The 21,621-nt window shown below is 43.5% G+C and overlaps 1 non-coding gene and 1 pseudogene across 1 annotated transcript; one reads left to right on the top strand and one right to left on the bottom strand.

The window, feature by feature from the left end:
* Positions 1-872: 872 nt before the first annotated feature.
* Trnat-ugu lies at positions 873-947 on the bottom strand. Its single transcript has one exon. It is a non-coding gene; the product is annotated as a tRNA-Thr (tRNA).
* A 2,015-nt stretch (positions 948-2,962) lies between these two features.
* Positions 2,963-3,079, top strand: LOC124608912 (annotated as a pseudogene).
* The last annotated feature ends 18,542 nt before the right edge of the window (positions 3,080-21,621 follow it).

Here is a 21,621-nt window from a genome sequence, read left to right as displayed (position 1 = left end):
ACTCAGTCCCTGAGCGGAGAAAATCCCCGATTCAGCCGGGAATCCAACCCAGGCCTATTAGGACGCCAGTTCGTCACGCTGACCATTCAGCTAACGTGGTGGATGGACCGTGTGGTTGACGTAGCGTACTGTAAGCAGCAGAATGGTCCGGCATTCATGTCGGGAACAAGTTGACATGGTGTTTGTGTACTGCGAAGCATATGGGATCGGTCAAGAGGAAGCACGGCTATACCAAACCAAGTAACGTCACAGATACAAACCACATCACACAACATTTTAACGCCCTTTTTGGGCGTTTGTTTTCATATGGGTTCTTTTAGACAGACGGACGTGCAAGGTGGCGGCGGACTGTGCGTACACAAGATTTGGAGGACAAGTGTTCGCCTATCGATCATTTCCATCTGCTTGGAGGTACACAAACGCCATCTCGGCTTGTACCTGACGTGAATACCGAACAAATCTGCTGCTTGCAGTACGTTGCGTTCATCACACAGTCTGCAACACACAAGGAACACACGGCATACAGTCAGAGGAACTTCCCATTCATCAGCACCATCTACCGGGGCAACTATGCATTTCCGGACACATGTTCATAGGACCTTTTTTCCCCCCATTTCCAGTCAGGAAACCGTCTCTGCAGTTTGTCGATTTTATTAATTTTCACCCTGTATAGGACCGTCAAGTCCAAAGTCTCGTTTACAACTGACGCGAATTTCAACTTGATCACGCTTGCGCTTGCGCAGAGTGCAAGAATTTTGGAATTAGCTAGCGTCTTAATTTTAGTACAGAGTATCTATGAGATTACAATGAAATGAACGCCCTTAGCTGCTTACAGGCGTTGACATACGTCAACGGGGACAGATGAAAATGTGTGCCCCGACCGGGACTCGAACCCGGGATCTCCTGCTTACATGGCAGACGCTCTATCCATCTGAGCCACCGAAGACACAGAGGATAGCACGACTGCAGGGATTTATTTCTGGAACGCCTCCCCCGAAGCCCACATTCTCAACGTATTGTCCCGCACTACATTCGTAGTGCCCCCGCCCATTTTACTCATTACTCGCGGAGCGTTGCCGATTCCCGTAAGAGTTCGGACACTGTTTGTGCATTCGCACAGAAGAAGAAGATGGTCAAGTGGCTGGTGAGCCTTAACTATATACATACTAAGATGTCCGAAAGAACAGATACCATCTTAGTATATATATCTATGAGACCCACAGATACTGCCATTTTGGTTTTTCATTTATTTGCCAAAAGACAGACAGCTGTTAACATAATAGTAACCACCGGAAGAGAATAGCAGAGTATCAGCTACCTTAGATAAATGTTCCGTTCCGAGTTAGAGACGTATCTTATACAGTTGATTGAGTTGCACAGTGTGGATTTAACTATGTGATTATGTAACCAAAGAGCAAAATATGAGAGTGAGGACGCAATAGATAACAGGGCAAAATGCAAAGGCGCATAACACTGTAGTGAATTTGTGCAAGAAGCGGCGTGTTAGCCTCAGCATGTCGCCTCCGAACGTAAGCGAGCGCCACAAGAGGACGAGGTGGGAATGGAGTGCTTTTGTCGGAAACGCTGTCGAGTAGTTGAGCCGACAAAGGCTGACGCGGTACTTGCTCCCGCGGTGTCCCTTTGTGTCCAACCACTTGTTGTGCCGGGCGAGAGAGAGGAATGCTGCGCCGTGGTGCGGCAGAAGACACCGAGCAGCAAAAGGTTCTCCCTTTTATTAGACTCAGCTGCTGTCGCAGGCGAGTTCGTGTGCTCCACCATGGCTCCACGTCGTACGTAAATCGTATACGGAAAATCTGTATTTTCTTACGATTTCAGGCAAGTCTGTTTGTCTCTTCCAAGATTTTCCCTTCCTTTCGTAATTGTTTCTTAAACGACACGTTTCCAGTTGATGTACGTGTTGCGCTGCAGTCCAGCAGCTTCCATCTCAACACCGTCGCGTGGATTTCTCGATGAGTCCGTTAATTTAATCCAATATATCCCTTAGTTCATAGAATGACTGATCTTTGCTTACCAGTCGTCCGTTACACTCTATTTGCATTTATCCATGATCATCAGAAACTAAGAGTTTGCTGAAAATAATCACTTCAAAACACTTAGGGTTGGGGATCATATTTTTGGCGACTTTCGATGTTCCAAATTCGTAGAAGACGCCATATTTTAAAACACTATCGACTAATCTGGTCCTATTTATTATGAACGTACACAAATTTGAAATCTCTTCATCTAAGGCCAGCATGAAGGTAGCTGCTTACGAATCTACAGCACAAAATCTGCGACTTCTTTTCCTGAGTGAAACAAAGTTGGGCTAAGAACTTTTATATCCTTCTTAATACTAAGGACATCTCACGAATGCAAGGAAAAAATTGTATCTGCAGGAGAGATGTACTGACGTCTGTGAAATTTTTAAATTCTCAATTAGTTTTGTACGTGCAGCTTTCTAAGGTAGTCGCATTATGTGTGTTTCGTTCGAATGAACAAATAGGAACTTGGCACTGGATGATCGGTAAACACAGTTGTATGAAATAGCGGATGCCTTAGGCATATCAAAAGAATGATAATCATTTTCTCAAGGGCAAGCCACCTTCTGTATGGGCGCCACTCGTCTATTTCATCGTTTCGGTTTACATCGCTCTACCTTCAACCAACCAACCATTTTCTCTCACTAACGCAGTAAAGTACTAACATTAATAGGAAACTAATCTGGAGTCCACATTTCTTCACTGCCTAACAAAAAGCCCGAAACCGACTAAATCGGCTAACATTCTACAACCATCTGTCCCATACCCTAGTCTGCAACTCACTCTCATCAATCCCCCCCTCCTCCAAATTTCCCTCTCCCATATTGCTGGAGTTCTATATTTAAATTTTGTTCTTTCCTAAGAGCCACTACCACTGTCATTTCAATCTTGTCCTTCTTATTTTGCTTTTCCTGTTTTATAATGCCAACGGCCTTGCCGCAGTGGTAACACCGGTTCCCGTCAGATCGCCGAAGTTAAGCGCTGTCGGGCTGGGTTACCACTTGGAGGGTAACCATCCGGTCTGCCAAGTGCTGTTGGAAAGCGAGGTACACTCAGCCCTTGTGAGTCAAATTGAGGAGCTACTTGGTTGGGAGGCAGCGGCTCCGGTCTCGTAAACTGACACACGGCCGTGAGAGCGGTCTGCTGACCACATGTCCCTCCGTATCCGCTGAGGATGACACGGCGGCCTGTCGGTGCCGTTGGGCCATCCAAGGCCTGTTCGGACGGAGTGTAGTGTGGTTCCATAATACCAAATGTCAATTCAAATGCGCTAAAATAAACTACATGCCCTTTACTATCATGATTAATATTAATCTTAGTTATTATTTTAATTATTATTATCGTCAATATTATTATCACTATTAGTGTAATTATTACTATTTTATTATTACTGTTATTATTATTATTATTATTATTACTATCGTTGTTCCTGCGAATGTTCAAAAAATGTTAAAATGTATGTGAAATCTTATGGGACTTAACTGCAAAGGTCATCAGTCCCTAAGCTTACACACTACTTAACCTAAATTATCCTAAGGACAAACACACACACGCATGCCCGAGGGAGGACTCGAACCTCAGCCGGGGCCAGCCGAACAGTCCATGACTGCAGCGCCTAAGACCGCTTGGCTAATCCCGCGCGGCTTTGAATGCTTTTGTAATATCTTTGATATCTGTGTTTCTGGTCAGATGTAAGAGAAGACTTGAAGTCTTAATCTGGTGAGGCTAAATAAGCAATAAATAAAATAATCGTCACAAATTAATCCCTAATCGTCACATCCTAACCTATGACAGTATTGGCTGGTTCTGTCACCCTGCATAATTTAACGAATCCCTTGAAATCGTTGTGGGACCTGGACTCCGCCTCGCCTTCCGCATTCCGGTGCCCTCCCCAACTTGCAGTCTATGTGAACTCTTCTACTTCCCACATCTATTTCTCTCCCTAGATTACTTTCGAACTTAGTTCGTAAACCACAAAACCTAAGCCCACCAACTCCATCGTATCTTTTTATCTCAACGTATTGTGTTGTGCCATTACGTTCACAATCTACCTCTCATGAGCCGTGTCACCTGTATGTACTGTAATGTTGGACTTCGTGCAACTCCCACTTTCCAACAATACGGTCTGTCACGACAAAGAGCATAATGCTCTAGTGTACACATACTCGTATTCTAACTTTTGCTATCATTTCCCCATCGTTCTATCTGTTCCGCCTGCTCGACATTTCAACATTAAAACTCACTGCAGTTATTTATGGTCCCTTTCCCGTAAATATTTTCTCCATCGCGAGTAAAACCGTTTTTCGTAACTCCTTTTATCGTTGCAGCACTGGTATCACCAGTTACAGGTATTTTGACTATCAGGTAAAGCGTCTATCTGTATTGAAGAATCCGTCAAGTTGTTATCTGTTTATCTGTATCTATATTACTATTTAAAGACAAGGCACTGTTTAACAGTGTGTAAAGATTTTTAAAAAATCTCGCAGAGTTCTTGACCAATTTACTTCAAATTCTTACATCATACTCCAATAAACGATCGGGCGGACCTAAGTTACACATTTTTTTACATATATGTTCATACTATATAAAATGGAGAAGTTATTAGCCAAGTTCTCGCAGAGTTCTTGACCGATTTTCTTCAAATTTTTACACAATACTCTAACAAACGTTATATGGTATATAAACGGGAAACATTATTAGTAAAAAATTTCGAAAAGTTCGTGACTAATTTATTTCAAGTTTTACATGATACTCGAATAAAGGCCCGACTGAACATACGCTATATATTTTTAAATAGGCATGTACATACAGAGGAATCATTGTTGGCAAAACTTCGAAAAGCTCTTGACCGATTTTCTTCAAACTATTGGGCTCTGTTAAAAATTGGTCTGGAGTAGGCTCTAAATTTTTTAATATGTGTGGTTTATAAACATATATTGGTAGTACATAAAGGGGAAATGTTGTTAGCAAAATTCTTGAAGAGTCCTTGGCCAATTTACTTGAAATTTTTACATGGCAAGTAATAAATATTCGGACTGACATAGGCTATAAATTCTTTAAACAACAATCTACATGTTTTATGTTAAAACCGACTGCAGTAAGATAATGCTCTATTATGTTGTGTTGGTAAAATGTATGGTTTCGTTTTTTTCTCACATCAAGGCGTTGAAAACATTGCATAAATTGTTCCTCCCATACGTATTGTAAGGGGTTCATTAATATTCGTAGTGCACTTGAGCAGATGTAATTTCGATGGATTGCTCACGCGCTGCCTGCGATATGGAATATCTATGCTACAATAGAATCGCAGGTCAGAGCAGTGTTAGCAGTAAGTCGAGGTCAGTAGCTCGCAGAGAGCAGTCGTATTCTGTGGCTGGCGTAGAGTGCTTGGGTTCTGGAGTTCGGACGGGGCGGTGTTGGGCCCGTCGTGCAGAACGATGGTAGTGCCTGAGCGATGTAATATAAGGTAATTTAAAAAATTATTATTCTTCCTTTCCGCACATATGTTAATTGCCACAATTAATTTAACAACAATTGTAATGTTGAAGTCCCATGTAATTCCTTGCAGAAATGTTGCAATAATAACTTTTGTTCTGAAGAAAACTTTTGCCAGACATTTATCTGAGCTTAAAGATTTTACGAATTTTTCCTATGCATACTCATGTTGATTAAGCAAAAGAAAATCAGTTGTTTTTCCTACAAATGGAAATTAGGTGGCCAGCACTGCACTGGGATGTGCCAAAAATTTCTTATAAGAGCAGATATATAGATGGCGTTATCCGACGACATCATTGTGAGGTAAGAATTTTTCAGTTTATTCAGGATGATTTCACAGGACCACGACGCAGCGCTGCTGACGTCAAAACTTATTAATCTCGATATGCAGTCAGTCTTTAATGGAAGGTCACATTAAAACTTAAAATTTTATTATTGGAAAGAAATTTTTCTATTGGGAACGCAAACGATATTTTTTCTGCTAGGAGGTAACACTAAATGTGAATAGTATACTTAGTTTTCTGTTGGGGTGTTACACTAAATGTGAATATTATAATTATTTTTCTCATGGGAGGGTACAATATTCTTTCTGTTTATAGTCTACATGTACATGGATACTCTGCAAATCATACGTAAGTGTCTGCAGGGGGTTCATCGAACCACCTTCACAATAATTCTCTATTGCTCCACTCTCGAACAGCGTGCGGAAAATATCTTTCCGTGCGAGCTCTGATTTCTTTTATTTTGTTATGACGATCGTTTCTCCCAATGTAGGACGGCGTCAACAAAATATTTTCCCATTCGGAGGAGAAGATTTCGCCGCAACGAAAAGCGCCTTTGTTTTAATGGCGTCCATCCCAAGTCCTTTATATGTCCGTCACAGTCTCTCCCCCATTTCGCGATAGTACAAAACGTGCTGCTGTAGCTTGGACTTTCGCAAATTACTCCTTTAATCCTATATGGTAAGGATCCCAGACCGCATAGCAGTACTCCAAAAGAGGACGGACAATCGCAGTGTAGGCAGTCTCTTTAGATATAACGTAAAACAAAAGTTGTGTACACAATTACGTCCTGCTTTGATTTCTTCCTCGCAGTCGGTGTTAATAGAAAACAGGTTAGATGTATTTATGGCTATTACTTTTGTGATTATAATACTGTTACAGAACCTGAATAGTCCGGAACTATCTAATCCTACTCCTATGCAGATTAAAACTGTGCGAAATACTACCACTGAAACTACTCACCTCACATATCCCTCATCAGGAGAGATCTCTTATACCCCACCTACCTATCAATGGTCCCAAGCGTGTTACCCATTCATTTTAAGCGACTTCAGTTCCTAATCAATAAACGAGGCTCAAGGTCACACACAGGAGAGTTCAAAGGGCTCTGAGCACTTCTCAGGTCATCAGTCCCCTAGAACTTAGAACTACTTAAACCTAACTAACCTAAGGGCATCACGTACATCCATGCCCGAGGCAGGATTCGAACCTGCGACCGTAGCGGTCGCGCGGTTCCAGACTATAGCGCCTAGAACCGCTCGGCCACACTGGCCGGCACACACAGGAGGGGGAGAGGAGATAGATACAGAGTGGGGGGAGACAATGGACATAGAGAGGGAGAAGTGGAGATGGACAGTGGATGGAGGACAAGGTGGAGAAAGAAGGGGAGAGGAAGAGATGAACAGAGAGAGGGGGAGGGGGGCGGAAGTTGTAACTGTTCCTTCTATTGAAAATGTTCTTTGATGAAGTTCGTGCCCCGACCAGTTAGCTGTAGAATGTCTGTATACTGTCTGATAAGGAACGTTACAAAAGAAGTCTGTCCTGCTGCACTATATGCACGCCGCGTGGGTATTAATTGTATCGGCCAGCTCACAGTCATGTGCTCCCCGACGCGTACGAGCACAGCTACATGTACCTGCATACAAACTGCTATTACTGCACTAATCATGGTTATAGTCTATACACAAGAATAGTTTCTCCACTAAAGTTTTCAGTTTACGTAAGCTAAATAGTCTGAATCAGTACGATAACTTTTTTTAGAGCTACTGTTATTAATCTGTATCGTTGCACTGATAAAATGTTTCGTAAGCACGTAATATTATCTGGTATGAAATAAATGTCAAACACGGTAAATTCACGTTTTGCCGGTTTATTATAGTCCAAACGCATCCTATCATTGTCTTAAAGAAGTAACCTTACCCTAAGCTGGGTGGAATTAGTTACGTAAATTTCAGTCAAAGAATTTGCAATAAGATCCAGATTTCATCAGTTGCTTTGGCAAAACCTACGTATTTTCCCACAATTCGATATTAATATTCACTTTCTTTTTCTTTAAATTACTAACAGTCTATCACTTTGAGACAAAGTTCAGTCATCCATTGATAATAATCAATTTAAGACAAATTTCGGTTCTTTTCCTATCTTGAATTTACGTATACCTAAAGTTGCTGATCTACCTAGTTCAAGCTTAATGATTTCTAGCAGATCGCAAATCTCCGAAATGTAAAACCAATCTCGTATCGCCTACGTACAAGAGCACACGTTGCGTTTCGAAACGATCAAGCAAGCGCTAGAAGCACATTAACAATGTATAACTTTATCTTCTGTATTCCGCGGTGTCTTCAAAGAGCACTCACAAGGAGTATTCTTTGGGGTCACTTGTTCTACTTCGTGATCTATAAGTACACTACTTTGCGATCTACTTTTACTTTGAAACTTCCTGGCAGATTAAAACTGTGTGCCCGACCGATACTCGAACTCGGGACCTTTGCCTTTCGCGGGCAACTGCTCTACCATCTGAGCTACCGAAGCACAACTCACGCCCGGTCCTCACAGCTTTACTTCTGCCAGTATCTCGTCTCCTACGTTCCAAACTTTACAGAAGCTCTCCTGCGAACCTTGCAGAACTAGCACTCCTGAAAGAAAGGATACTGCGGAGACATGGCTTAGCCACAGCCTACTTTTACTTTAATTTGATACAAAAGGGATTCTATTTTACTTTATTTTGCAAAAATACTAATTTACTTTCTATTGCATTTCTTTTTTATTTCTTTTTACATTGTTTCTCTTCAGTATACTTGCTACTATTCAAGTGATGCTATCACAATGGGACTTTGTTTTCTTTTTTTTATGAAATTTGGACCTTGGGTTTGGAGCTTGTATTGGGTTTTGGGTACTATTTTTATATTTTCATCTTTGCGTCCAAAGGAAACGGCGTTACAAAGTGACGTACATAGAGAGGGGAAGGTGAAGTTGGTCAGATTGAAGGGGGAGAAGGAAGTTAGGACTATATTCAATTTTCATACATCTTTAGCAGTTGCGAAGCATTGCCGTGATCGCAGTAGTTTGTAAAATCAAAGTTACCTTATTTATTTTGTGTTGTACAACTGTGTAACACTCTAGCTCATGAGCGTTTTTATCCGCTGACAGGGCGCTCCCTCATAGGCAACTGAAATAATAATAAAGGAAAGATGTGTTTTAGTTTGATTACGTAGGAGAATCATCAGTGCAAGGTAGGTGCCGGTGATTTGAAAGCTGACCACAGTCAAACAGCAATCAAGCCAGTGTTTCCGCATTAAAAGAAAGATCACACGATATCATCTGCGACAGAGGTTCTGGCTTACGAACCCCGAAAAACAAGAAACTCACCTACCTGATTGCCTTGCCAAGGGCAAAACAGTAACTGCTGAATACTACTCAAGTTCAAATGGTTCAAATGGCTCTGAGCACTATGGGATTTACCATCTGAGGTCATCAGTCCCCTAGAACTTAGAACTACTTAAACATAACTAACCTAAGTACAACACACACATCCATGCCCAAGGCAGGATTCGAACCTGCGACCGTAGCGGTCACGCGGTTCCTGACTGAAGCGCCTAGAACCGCTCGGCCACACTGGCCGGCACTACTCAAGTAGCAGACTTTATAATGGGCCGAGATCTGAGTCAGCCCATCTTGTTCAGTCGGGCACTGGAAGAAAAGAGCGAAAAAAGAGAAGCAATTGCAGGAAATGGCTATTTTTCCTGTAGCAGACTGCGGACCGGTCGTCGAAAACGGCCGGAGAGTCCGAGAGCCAATAGCTTCGAACACGACAGGCGGAAAGCTGACGCAGGTGTGCGTTCTCAGACATCGTAACTCAGCGCCGGAGCCGGGCAGCGAACACGGCTGGCGTCACGTCGTGTCTGAAAGCGGCGACCAGCGTCGCAGGCGTCGCGTGGCGCCTGTGCGAGCGTCTGGAAAGCCGGCGGTACGGCTGCGACCGCGGCGGCGCGCCGCTACCGACACTAATTGCCGCGCTCAAGGAGGAAGTGGCCTTATTAGGCGGCCAGCGGGAAGGGCCCAGCCTTCACCTAGAGCGTCTCCGCTCTGCCTGCCGCACGCGCCTGCCATTACTGGCCACGTAACTGCGCTGTTATCTTGAATAGCCCTAAGAAATCTTTGTTCTACGATGTACATACTGGGAAACGTGAAAGAACTTGGTTGAAAAGGCTCTAAAGTACGTCAGCAGTTCCCAAGACGGCACAAAGACTAGCAGTCGTCAAATCCGGAAAACCAGTCGATGACCTGTCAAGTTACCGCTCAAGCACATTGCTGAGCGTGTGTTTCAAACTACTGGAAGGAGAATTCGCGAAATAATAGAGAATACAGGGTGAAGCAGAGGAAACACATGTTTTTTGAACCAAGAGTCGAGGGGCATGAAAGGGAAGCAGTGGCTGGGAAGGGAGTGAGACAGGGTTGTAGCCTCTCCCCGATGTTATTCAATCTGTATATTGAGCAAGCAGTAAAGGAAACAAAAGAAAAATTCGGAGTAGGTATTAAAATCCAAGGAGAAGAAATAAAAACTTTGAGGTTCGCCGATGACATTGTAATTCTGTCAGAGACAGCAAAGGACTTGGAAGAGCAGTTGAGCGGAATGGACAGTGTCTTGAAAGGAGGGTATAAGACGAACATCAACAAAAGCAAAATGAGGATAATGGAATGTAGTCGAATTAAGTCGGGTGATGCCGAGGGAATTAGATTAGGAAATGAGATACTTAAAGTAGTAAAGGAGTTTTGCTATTCGGAGAGCAAAATAACTGATGATGGTCGAAGCAGAGAGGATATAAAATGTAGACTGACAATGGCAAGGAAAGCGTTTCTGAAGAAGAGAAATTTGTTAACATCGAGTATAGATTTAAGTGTCAGGAAGTCGTTTCTGAAAGTATTTGTATGGAGTGTGGCCATGTATGGAAGTGAAACATGGACGATAAATAGTTTGGACAAGAAGAGAATAGAAGCTTTCGAAATGTGGTGCTACAGAAGACTGTTGAAGATTAGGTGGGTAGATCACGTAACTAATGAGGAGGTATTGAATAGCATTGGGGAGAAGAGAAGATTGTGGCACAACTTGACTAGAAGAAGCGATCGGTTGGTAGGACATGTCATGAGGCATCAAGGGATCACAAATTTAGCATTGGAGGGCAGCGTGGAGGGTAAAAATCGTAGAGGGAGACCAAGAGATGAATACACTAAGCAGATTCAGAAGGATTTATGTTGCAGTAGGTACTGGGAGATGAAGGAGCTTGCACAGGATAGATTAGCACGGAGAGCTGCATCAAACCAGTCTCAGGACTGAAGACCACAACAACAACAACAACAGTACGCGGCGACGAGAGGGTTTATTGACCTTGAATAAATGTTGGCAGACTGCCCATACAATGCAGTTTCAGTCGCTATGGAGCTTTGGAGCGTAGAGCATCGTGTGTTCGTTGTTGAGCAGTACTTTAGAAACAATGATTGTTTTCCGTCAGAATTGTAGAGTTGAACGGCGAGGTGCAGTGCATGATCGAAATACTGCACTCCGATGGATAGCAGCATTTAGAAGTGCTGGATCTGTCATGAAAAAGAAACCACCTAGTCTTCCCCGTTCAGCTCTGAGCACTATGGGACTTAACATCTGAGCTCGTCACTCCCTTAGAACCTAGAACTACTTAAACCTAACTAACCTAAGGACATCACACACATCCATGCCCGAGGCAGGATTCGAATCTGCGACCGTAGCGGTCGCGCGGTTCCAGATTGAAGCGCCTAGAACCACTCGGCCATATAGGCCGGCCATCTTACATGATGATCTTAAGTTTCGCCCATACAAGATAATGATCGTCCAGCAACTTAGTGAAGGGGGTTTTGTGCAGCGCAGAGATTTTTTTCGTGTAATCGACGAAATTTTTACGGATATGCAAATGCTACAGTGTTCACGAGTGATGAAGCACATTTTCATGTAGCCGGTTACGTCAATGTTCAAAATTGTCGGTATTGAGCGCCGGAGAAACCACATGAATTACACGAAAGACCTCTCCACAGTTTAAAAGTAACAGTGTGGTGCCGAATTTCAAAGATGGGGATTGTCGGACCCTTTTTTTTTTTTTTTGAAGAGGAAGGAACTGCAGTTACTGTGACATCATCGCGCTACGTTAAAATGTTAAACAACTTTCTTCCTCCAGAACTTGAAAGGCATCAAGCAAACATGAGAGAAATATGGTTTCAGCAGGGCAGTGCCGCAGCTCATATGGCGAGAGCGTCCATGGAAGTGGCTCGACAAATGTTCCCAGGACATGTTATTTCGAGATATGGTGATGTTTACTGCCCCCCTCGCTCGCCTGATTTGTCGACTGGGGACTCCGAAACTCTCCAGCCTGCGATTGTGGGGCCCAAGAACAAACTGTTTAGCATATTGTCAGAGACTGCACTCTCAGAAAGTATTAAGGACCATTATGTGACTTCATTAATGCTACTCCCTCTGCTATAAATTGACTTCACTCAATAAATGTTGAACTCAGTTGTAATTAATAGTCCTAACTGTATATTTTAAATTTTCTCAGTTTAAACATAGTAGGTTTGTGTCTAAATCCTTAGCTGCCTAATTGCAAACTACATGTACCTATTAATATTTACTGTTGTCCTCATATCAGGCCGGGACAGTTACAATGCCGAATATAAATTTGCCCATTCTGCATGGAGTACGTCGAGGTCTGTGACTGTATTACGAAATTTACAAAATAATAATTTCTCAATTTCAGTCACTTTTTTAACCATGTTGGTAGGTCACATTTCGGCAAAATGCCTCCATCATCAGGTGCCTAAATGTTGTATGAGTAACAGTGCCAGTGTATACAACATAGAAGGCGGCAGACTAAAGCGACGGGACCAGCTGTTTGAAAATAATTAATTTTTACAACTCAACGGAAACAAGAGTCAAAGATCAATGCAACTAGCGTCCCGTGAATTCTTTCCGGGGCTATTACAGACTACATGTGCCAGCCCACATTTGTACTGTGAATGCAGTACGTGTGAGGGGCCTAGTTGCCCTTGCCGTGCCAAAGTGGAACACACAGTTTCTATCAACGTAGCTGGTGCCTCTATGTACATAAGTAGGTGGGGTGAAGGGAATAAAAAGGAAACAGGATGGGAAGGAGATAGGAAGGAAATAATGTCTTCCAGCCACACAGGGCACTGTGGTAATGCAACGGCTACAGTTGAAAATTTGTGCTGGACAAGGACTCGAACAAGGATGCTGAGCTTCTCAAGTAAGGTTGCCTTACCGCCTTCTTTTAAAATCTCATTTTGTTCGTTGTTATTGTTTGCTGCACTTATTCGGGGCCGACGTTGTATGACATCCGTTCAAGTTCGTCGTTGATCCGTTCACCCAGTATTATTATTATTATTATTATTATTATTATTGTTACAGAGCGCAGCTAACCCCCGCCTCTGGCATCCGCAGGACACGCTTTCCGTCAGACCCAAATTCCCAACTATCAGCTCGCCGCATCGCGACGAGTCCCACCCATTCACCTCCTACTCTCAGATTTCTGATTCTCGTAGGAGCTCGGAAGTTGGTTGTGCATCCCCATTGAAACTTTTTCATCAAATAGACATCGCCCCCAAAGAATTATAGATGTGGTGTCTGTTCTGTCTGTCATATCTGTAGGGTGCTCGGATATTCCCATTACAAACTTCTGGGACATTTGGAGGGGAGTGAGTACGTAATATTATGAACCCTTCTCCGGTAACGTACCGTTTCCATGATACATCCATTTGAAACTGTGTTTGCTAGGTAGGTCTGTGACAGGGTAGTCGTTGGGGGTCTTGCTTAAGTCGGGTTGGCTGATGCCATTTGACGTCTATCCTACCTATCCCACCTGTTTCGCGCCTCACTCACGTGTATGTGAGTGTTAGAGGTGGTATGGAGTGTTGGAGGTGTTATGGATGTCGTTGTTGGTCATCCACAGCATACCAGACGGTGCTGGAACAACATCCATTGCTCGTGTAATTGCTCGTTTACTCGTTGACGGTTCACTTCAACATGATGCACCCATCCTCTTCCAATACGAGTGCGCGGCATCACCTTGGAGCACCACAGTCACGCCTGCTGCCGGTGAAGGTAGCCTTTCTCAAAGCCGTTGCGTAATTATGACGAAAAGGGCATTCGACGGAGTCGGACGTTGTGCATAACAATCTTGATAAAGGAGACGAGTATCTCTTCCAACACCGTAAGCTTCGCCATGCAGAAGGATCATGTCGGTGTATTCTGTAAACATGTTCTCAGACATGTTGCTTTAACAATCGCAGACACGTTAATGAGACTCGCACCAGGTCAGAGGGATAAGATGGAGGTCATCAGGCAATCCGACTTAAGTAATCCCCACCATGACTATCCTGTTGCAAACCTACCAAACAAACATGTTTCAAACGGTTGTAGCATGGAAACGACACGTTAGCGGACATGGGTTCCTACTCATAATGTTATGTACTCCCCCCTCTACGAGTCCTAGAAGTTTGGAACGGGAATTTACAATAATTCTATACATGTCCCAGCGCAGAGGCGGCTCTCAACTCTTAGCTATGTGTTTTTTGATCTGAGGCTATCAGAAACTTACTAGCGAGTAACCTAAGGCACTGAACACTACTGAACAAGCAGTCAAGTTTTAAATTTTTGATAGGGATATCAAAAGTTTTGATTCTTATACATACAGCGGTAGGAGCTACAAAACTTCTTACGAGTGACGCATTCAATGCCACACCTAACATACTCCAAGTTCGTAACAAGAAGAACTCTTGTTCATGAAATATTTTACATAAACTACAATCACATATGGAAATAAAACCTATCTACACATTCCACTCTGCACCACTATCAGAGATGCGAGACATGAAGACAGTTTCATATGAGGCACATAACTAAGATGTTAAACGTGCCGCTTTCCGCCTACAACTACTCTGGGCAGCCTCTCGTCCTCTGTATGATCACTTGACTCACCGAACTCGACTGGTCAGCCCAGTACGCTATACTCGGTGCGCAGTGTTGACATGGCGTCTTCATTTCTTAATACGTTTTTGCTAATAATTCTTGTTAAAGAAAAATGGCAAGGAAAAAATCCTGAACATAGTGTCCATCAGTTTACTTTTGAGAGGATCGAACTATGTTCGTCAATAATATCAGAATTATATATTATAAAACATAAGTAAACGAACGTCATACCTCTCCGTACGTCATACACCAGCTAACAATTTCTTTCTTAATTGCTAAGAGAGATTTGAGAGCGAATATTATGGCCTCTGGAGCCAGAGGTGTTACAAGCGACGAAGATTCTTTTTTCTGCGCGTGCCAGTCAGGTTTTATTCCGAATATTACAGTGACTGTCCAGAAAGACATCCTCTGACACAACGTCCACGCACCGACAGATAAGCACACACAGTCAGGCAGAAACAAAGTAATTTGCAGTAGGCGTAACGCCATTTGTGCAGGCCACACTAGGAGAGATTTTGCGGCCGGAGTGGCCGTGCGGTTCTAGGCGCTACAGTCTGGAGCCGAGCGACCGCTACGGACGCAGGTTCGAATCCTGCCTCGGGCATGGATGTGTGTGATGTTCTTAGGTTAGTTAGGTTTAATTAGTTCTAAGTTCTAGGCGACTGATGACCTCAGAAGTTAAGTCGCATAGTGCTCAGAGCCATTTGAACCATTTTTAGGAGAGATTTTCAAAAAACATACCTAATACACAAACAATTATTCTAAATCAGCAATAGCCACTGACGTTAATGACGAAGCAACCATTCCATGCCATCAGACACGACCATCATATATTGCATAAATTGGATAAGGGACACCAAGAGAATGTATAACAAGAAATTTCAAGTTTATATGAGAGGAATGTGTTCAATGACAAATTAAAAAGGAACAAAAATGCCTCCAATCCTGATTGCTCATTCCATTAGCAATACAGAACATAACGAATGTTTATCCAATAATACCACAGGTGAATGCTGACATCCAGTCCCGTAATAAAATAAAAACGTGCCGTCTGAATGAGTAAATTTGTCGAAAATTGACATAGTAAAGCTACGTTGTACAGCAGTGCTGGCAGGAAGACCCGAAGGGGTAGCTTCACTCAGCTAGCCGGAAAACTTCGCAATGCACAACGCCGCCCTCCTTGGGAGCTGTGAGAGGTGAGTCATATGTGTATTTCTTGAGTGTGAGTGAGTGTATATCTAACGGTTTGAAACCGGTAACGGAACTATTTCTTCCAAATACATAGCGTTATTAACAGTAGCTCTTCACTTTATTGCAACAATCAAACTGCACCAAATGCTTATATTGTATAATGTCTGACATAATTCCAACTTTTTGTGCAAAGAGCCGCCTGTAATTACAGAATCTGTCTTGTCCTAAAAGTTAAAAAAATGTAACATCTTGGAAATGAAGAATCTCGCACAAACAAACAACTCTGAGAAGTGACGGCGATGTGCAACATTCTGTTGTGAAAGACGAAATTTTTCTTTTTTAGATAATAACCATAACTGAAATAGCAGGGTCGGAAGAAAGGCTACAAAAATTAACATGATGGTGCTGTATAGATTTTCTCACAAAATGTTGCTCATGTTATCATTCAGTTATCTAAGTACTCTTCCGGAAAACAAATTAGTACGCCGGGAAAGACGATGTCGACTTTGATTCGATGACAACATATGTCACTTGTGGGACAATAGATGTACTGATAATGATTTCAAGGTCGTCCACCAACAGAGAGCATAGGGACATAGCTACCAGAGCTCCATCGGTGACTACCCTTTAATAGGGTATGCTCACAGCTAGAAGGCTCACTGAGACCCTAACGTATGAAGCGAAAGCAGACTAACCATGCCACGGAAAGACGCTCCTCCTTCCTACAGCCAACTGAGCGTGTTTGAAAGGGATCAAACTGGGGCCTTCCGAGTGGTAGGATGGTTGTTTCGGAGGATTGCCTTATAAGTTGGAGTTGCTGTATCAGTTGTGCAACGATGCTGGTATCAGTGGTCATGTGAAACTTCTCACAGGCGTAGACGAGGTTCTGGACGCAGCACAAACACCAGCCAGGATCGTCGCATTGTAGTGGAAGCAGTGGTAGATCCTACTGCTACCACAGCACAAAAAATTGGCTCCGAGCACTATGGGACTTAACATCTACGGTCATCAGTCCCCTAGACTTAGAACTACTTAAACCTAACTAACCTAAGGACATCACACACATCCATGCCCGAGGCAGGATTCGAACCTGCGACCATAGCGGTCACGCGGTACCCGACTGAAGCGCCTAGAACCGCACGGCCACAACGGCCGGCCCTACCACAGCACAGATAAGAGGGTTTATGACCCCAGACGTGTCAACACGAACTGTCACGAATCGATTTTTAGCATTGGGACTACGTGCACGCACCCCTGTAGCCCGTCTTGCACTCACGCCACAGCACCGAAGTGCACGGCTCGATTGGTACCGTCAGATGATCACTTGGAAAGTGGAATGGCGCTTCACAGTCTTCAGCGATGAAAGCAGATTATGCCTGCACGGAAGTAATGGTCGTCTGTGCTTACGACGTAGACCTGGTGGGGGCTGTCTCGTAGACACTGGCCCACTCCAGGTCATATGGTTTGGGGTGCGATAAGCTTCAACTATCGTTCACCTTTGGTGTTTTTGGAGGGGGCGCTAACCGGCGCTCGGTACGTGCAGCAAATTGTTAAATTCGTTATTTTGCCGTTAGTGCAACAGGAAGGCGATGTGTTGTTCCAACAGAATAATGCTCGCCCATACGCTGACCGTGAATCTCAACGTGGTCTGCAAGACGTGCAGCAACTTCCCTAACCAGTACGATCTCCGGAGTTTTCTCAAATGGAACACTTGTGGGATGTGATGGTATGAGAATTGACTTGCACGTCTCGTCAACAAACAATTCTTACAGAGCTACGAGAACAGGTCGAGCAGGCGTGGAATAACATATCCCAGGATCCTTTATCGTATGATTATATGACAGCAGAACAAACACTGGTAGCAGTTACTTCTGTAAAACATCTGGGAGTATGCATACGGAACAATTTGAAGTGGAATGATCATATAAAATTAATTGTTGGTTAGGCAGGTGCCAGGTTGAGATTCATAAATAGGAGAGTCCTTAGAAAATGTAGTCCATCAACAAAGGAGGTGGCTAACAGAACACTCGTTCGACCTATACTTCAGTATTGCTCATCAGTGTGGGATCCGTACCAGGTCGGGTTGACAGAGGAGATAGAGAAGATCCAAAGAAGAGCGGCGTGTTTCGTCACAGGGTTATTTGGCAAGTGTCATAGCGTTACGGAGATGTTTAGCAAACTCAAGTGGCAGACACTGCAAGAGAGGCGCTCTGCATCGCGGTGTAGTTTGCTGTCCAGGTTTCGAGAAGGTGTGTTTCTGGATGAGGTATCGAATATATTGTTTCCCCCTACTTATACCTCCCGAGGAGATCACGAATGTAAAATTAGAGAGATTCGAGCGCGCACGGAGGCTTTCCGGCAGTCGTTCTTCCCGCGAACCATACGCGACTGGAACAGGAAAGGGAGGTAATGACAGTGGCACGTAAAGTACCCTCCGCCACACACCGTTGGGTGGCTTGCGGAGTATAAATGTGGATGTTGATGTAGATGTAGGAAAATATCCGCCACGTGTACGGTCGAGTGGACGCCAGAGTAAGCACCTGCATTTCGGCCTGTGGAGGCTACGCCATGTATTAATATGGGTGTTTCAGCATGGGCCGATGACTGGTACCCCGGGATCTATTTCCCTATTGATCTGTAAATGTAATCATTTCTAGTGCTACATATCCACTGTTGCAACAATAAATCTTGATTAGACTGGAAACCTCTAAATTTTTTGTCGGCAATGTGTACAAGATACACCGATGAGCCAAAACATTATGACCACCTACCTAAAAGAGTGTTGGTCCACTTATGGAATGTAATTTAACAGTGATTCTGCGTGTCAAGGATTCGAAAAGTATTTGATAGCCTCCAGACGTTTGTGACACAGATGCCTACGCACAGGTAACACACTTCACACAAATTACGGGCAGTCGGTTTGTGGGCGCAGAGCTGGCGCCCGATACCGTCCCAGCTGGATTTCATCGGATTCAGATAAGCTGAATTTCAAGGCCAAGAAATCAACGTGACTTCACTATCATGCTCCTCAAACCATTGCAGCACGACTATGACGCTGTGGCACCGACAGTTGTCCTCCTAGGAGATGCCATATCTGTTGAGGTGGACATCAAGCGTAAGGGGTTAGAGGTGGTCCCCAATAATGTTCACGAAACCGACAGCTGCCATGGTGCCTTCGATAACTGCCACAGGTCCTATGGAAGCTAAGGTGAATATTCCTGTAACATAATACTCTTCCGAGCTGCCTGCGTCCGTGGCGCGCTGCATGTTTCGAGCAGCCTTGCGCCTGGATGAATTATCTGGATACGACCATCGACCTGGTTTAACAACAAACGAGACTCTTCAGACCAGGCGACACTATTCCATTGATATGCTGTCCAATCTTGGTGGCCCCGTGCCCACTGTAATCATAATTGATGATGATATTGGCTCAACATGGGAACACCTAGTGGTCCCCTGCTGCAAGCACCATGTTCAGCATTGTGCGCAAAACGGTGTTCTCCAAAACACTTACGCCCTCGCCAGCGCTGTACTCTGTCGTCAGATATGCGACTCATCGCTGCCTACCCTGCTTTCGAGAGAGGGCAAGACTCCTATTCCTAAGTTCTGTGATGAGATATGGACGTTCAGCTTCTTGTCGCCTACGCATTTCTTCAGCACTTTTCAACCACTTTCCATAGATGCTCAGGACAGTAGCACGCGAACAGCCGACGAGCTTCGCCGTTTCCGAGATGCTCTCTCTGAGGCATTGGGCCACGTCAAACTGGTATTTGTCAAAGTCGCTTAAATCGGCGGATTTGCACATTTTCGCCACTTATCTTCGCTAGAACGATTCCCCGTTCGTCTCTGTTCTGGCCATATACATCTCTTACGGCGTCACATGAACTCAACGCCAGCAGGTAGCATAGAACCTCGCGGTGGTCAGTGGCCATAATGTTTTGCGTCATTAGTGTACATAATGTTGCACATTAAAATAAATTATTTTCTCTGGACAGGAAAAACAACGTTCATAACGTACGTCACCGACACACCCAACAAAAAACCTTTGTCTCCTCGTATGAACTGGGAATTAATAACTGATGTATAAATGTCATGTAAGCTCCTCATGATGGTAGTATATCGCCGAAAAGCGTCCTGTCAATAAACATTTGATAAAAGAAGAGACTGAAGCTTCATTATGATGTAAAATTACTATTTTAGTAATTTTACATCATATTTTCTGGACACGTCACTGAAAACCTTCCACATCTACATCTCCATATGCAGGGTGTCCATAAATTATCTTTCCAAACTTAAATTTTAATAAAACCGTGCTAGATGGTACCTACTGGTTTTCAGCATGTGGGAAGGTAACTCGTAAAATATAGTTTCCTTATTCATCTGTCAATGTGTGCACCTCCGGTGACATGGCGAATGGGGAGTCAGCATTTAATTTCCCTCCACGTACGCTCCGTAAACTCCATGGCGACATGGCCAGATTCATTGGCAACGCACGTCTTCAGGTTCTGTAGATAAGTAATCTTGGTTCGGTACACCTAATCCTTTATGGAAAGCCGTAGGAAGAAGTCCAATGCTGTGAGGTCAGACTATCGTGGCGGCCATCGAAACGCACCATCTCGTTCGAATCACTTATCTAAAGATTCTTCATCCAAAACTTGTATGGTAGTGCCAGAAATATGACGTCAGACTGCAGGTGTTCCATGTGTGGCGCAGCAAATTCTTGAAAAATGTTCGGGTAAACATTACTGTTGATAGAAGTCTCACTGAAGAAGAGTGGACGAGTGGTACAGTTATGCATATGTCTGCACCAGACATTCACCTTGGGATTATCTCTTTTCATTTGTCGTCTTACATGAGAATAATCTGATCCCTCTATACGAACCTTATGACGAATCAGTTTGTCAGATGCATGAAAGGTTGATTAATGAGAGAAATATATCATTTCCAGAAATTCATTGTTTGCCTCTATTTTGGCTGTTAGATCCATTGCAAATTCCACACCTTGTAAACATAAAGATAACATCTCCTGTGCAAGACTTTGTTCACTGTGATCGTGGCCTTTACAACACTTTGCCCTTTTGCACATTGATTTTGTCGGACTCCCTTTCAATTGCTTGCCATGACTTGTCCACGTTCTTATCTTAAACACATGTTTATGGAAAACACTATATGTTTAAACCCGGTTGGTCGGGGTCGCGCCGCCCTCTCACACTTTGTCCGAGAGTATTCCTGCACTTGTTCTCTGTGGACCAGCCTACAAAGTGAGCTTCTTCTTGTCGTCTCCACATTTTCGTCAAATCTATGACATCTGAAAAATAAAAATAAATAAATAAATAAACAAAAACATGTTAGCTTGTCACATATTGAAACTGGTTGTTATTCTCTAGTATAGCACAATTTTAAGGTTACTTAAGTCTAAAGTTGTAAAGATAATTTGTGGGCACCTTGTATATCTACGTATACAGTCTCGACTCTAAAGCTCTTGTCTTTACAATACAGTCACAGAGTCACCTTCTGTAAGCCCTTTTCGGGAGTAGGAAACAGATTCTGGAACGACTACTCTCACTATATGACGGTTGATGTAAAAGTTTTCTGAGTATTGTACAGT

Source organism: Schistocerca americana, chromosome 3 (assembly GCF_021461395.2).
Source record: "Schistocerca americana isolate TAMUIC-IGC-003095 chromosome 3, iqSchAmer2.1, whole genome shotgun sequence".
In the NCBI taxonomy this organism is placed as follows: domain Eukaryota; kingdom Metazoa; phylum Arthropoda; class Insecta; order Orthoptera; family Acrididae; genus Schistocerca; species Schistocerca americana.
The sequence above is the reverse complement of the archived record's forward strand: the minus strand, read 5'-3'. Positions and strand labels throughout refer to the sequence as shown.